Source organism: Mesocricetus auratus, unplaced genomic scaffold, assembly GCF_017639785.1.
Source record: "Mesocricetus auratus isolate SY011 unplaced genomic scaffold, BCM_Maur_2.0 Super-Scaffold_100022, whole genome shotgun sequence".
Lineage (NCBI taxonomy): Eukaryota > Metazoa > Chordata > Mammalia > Rodentia > Cricetidae > Mesocricetus > Mesocricetus auratus.
In genome coordinates this window covers 37611738-37614499 of record NW_024429203.1, presented here as the reverse complement: position 1 = coordinate 37614499, position 2762 = coordinate 37611738, and positions in this window count along the sequence as shown.

The window sequence follows — 2762 nt, the reverse complement described above, 5'->3', positions numbered from 1 at the left end:
CCAAAGAAACATCTAAAAGAAAGTGACTGATTCATTTGGGCTTATGGGCTTAGAGGGTTGGAATCCATGGTGCCTCAGCAACAGCAGGGTGACAGGAACAGCTGAGAGCTTACATCTTGATAAGTAGGAGGCGTGTGTGTGTGTGTGTGTGTGTGTGTGTGTGTGTGTGTGTGTGTGTGTAACGGGATAAATAGAAGACCCAGAGATTCATATTGGGGTTCAAGCCTCAAGCTGAAGATCAGAAAAGCAAAGCAGCCCAGCCACTAACTCTTACCTCTACCTCAGCTCAAACCAAAGGGGCGATCCTCACACTGCTCCTGACTTCACTGCTCCTCAGATTCACTCAGACTGCTATGCTCTCTTCAACCTGGCTAGAGACTAACTCTCAGAATGATTTCCTATCCTCAATATGGCTGGAGAACGAATGCCTACCTCAGTATTTTAAGTATTTAATAATGTCTCATGTTTTGTTAGTCACATTCAGGCAATTGTGCTCTATATTCTTTGGCATAAGTAACATAAAACGGGAAAGGCCTATTTTGGCTCCTTGTTTCAGAGGGTTCACTCACTCCACAGTTGCTCAGTCCCATACATTTGGACAGAGTATAGCATTGAGACTGTGTAGAGGGTAGGACCTTAACGGTGGGCAGGAAGCAGGGGTGAGGGGAATATAACATCTAAAGCAAGGCAGCGCCCAGTGACCTACTTCCTCCAACTAGTTTCCAGAACCTCCCAAATGATCACCAGCAGCTGGGGACCAAGCATTCAACACAGGAGCCTATGGAAAACATCTTATAGTCAAACCAAAACTGTGAGGTCATGTTATTTATTTTCTTAGAATTCTATTAATGGGTACTTTTATATTTGTTTGTTTTTTTGGGACAGGGTTTCTCTGTGTAGCTCTGGCTGTCCTGGAACTTGCTCTGTAGACCAGGCTGGCCTTAAACTTACAGAGATTCACTTGCCTCTGCCTCCCAAGTGCTGGGATAAAAGGCGTGCACCACCACCACCCAGCTTAATAGATATTTTTTAATTCTTCTAATTTTATGGTATTATAAACAAATGCTACAATGAACTTCCTTAATTTTTATAATAAAAATTTTAATTTATTTTTTTATGTGTGTGCATGTATATGTGGGCCTGCTTGTCTTTATGTTTATCACATGTGCACATGCCTAAGGATGTCACAAGACAGTGACAGATTCCCTGGAGCTGCAAGTTACAGGTAGTTGTTAGCCATTGCATGCAGATGCTGGGAACCGAACCTGGGTCCTCTGCAAAGCAGCCAGTGCTCCTAACTTCTGAGACCTCTCTAGATCCACAGTTCCATAGTAATAGTAACAGCAACAATAATAACAACTATTGTTTTAGATTTTGTGTATGTATGTATGCATGTATGTATGTATGTATGTATGTATGTATGTATGTGTGTGTATATGTGTGTGAGCCTTCGGGTCATCTAGAAGAGCAGTAGGTATTTTTTTTTCTTTTTTTAAATTTAAATTAGAAACACTCTTATTTTATATATCAATCCCAGTTCCCTCTCCCTCCCATTCTCTCATGTTCCCCATCCTATCCTTCTTCTGCTCCATAGAAAGGGTGAGGCCTTCTATGGAGGATCACCAAAGTCTGTCACATCATTTGGGTCAAGGCCTAGGCCCTCCCCTGTGTATCTATGTCCAGAGAGTATCCCTCTATGGGGAATAGGCTCCCAAAGCCAATTTGTACACTAGGGATAATTACTGGTTCCACTGCCAGAGGCCCCATAGACTGCCCAAGCCCCCCAGCTGACACCTACGTTCAGAGGGCCTGGTTCCATCCAATGCAGGTTCCCCAACTGTCAGTCTGGGATCCATGAGCTCTGCCTTGTTCAAGTCAGCTGTTTCTGTGAGTTTCCCCATCCTGATCTTGACCCCTTTGCTCATCACTCCTCCCTCTTTACAACTGGATTCCAGGAATTCGGCTCAGTGCTTAGCAGTAGGTATTCTTTTTTTTTCCTATTTAAATTTAAATTAGAAACAAGCTTGTTTTATATGCCAATCCCAGTTTCCTCTTCCTCCCCTCCTCCCCTGCCCCCCCCCGCCAACTCCCTATCCTATCCCCTTTCTGCTCCCCAGTGAGGGTAAGGCCTTCCATGGAGGGGGGATCTTCAAAGTCAGTCACATCAATTGGAGCAGGGCCTAGATCCTCCCCCATGTGTCTAGGCTGAGAGAGTATCCCTTTATGTGGAATGGGCTCCCAAAGTCCATTTGTACTCTAGGGATAAATACTGATCCACTGCCAGAGACCCCAAAGATTGCCCAGGTCTCCTAACTGACACCCACGTTCAGGGGGTCTGGGTGGGTCCTATGCTGGTTTCCCAGCTATCAGTCTGGGGTCCATGAGCTCCCCGTTGTTCAGGTCAGCTGTTTCTGTGGGTTTCTCCAGCCTGGTCTTGACCCCTTTATTCATTACAGTAGGAATTCTTAACCACTAATCCTTCTCTCCAGTTCCTAATTTTTTAAAATTCGGAGACAAGGTCTCAAGTAGCCTAGGCTGACCTTGAACTCTCTGTAGCAGAAGATGACCTTAAATTTATGACCCCTCTGTCTTTACCTCTGGAGTTCTGAGATTACAGACAAGCACCACCATGCCTGGTTTTACATGGTTCTGGGCCTGGAACCCAGGGACTTCCCATGTGCTAGGCAATCACTCCACCAACTGAGCTACAGCACCAGCTCTGGCTCCGTTTGATTCTTTTGAGTCAGGGTCTCACTATTGCA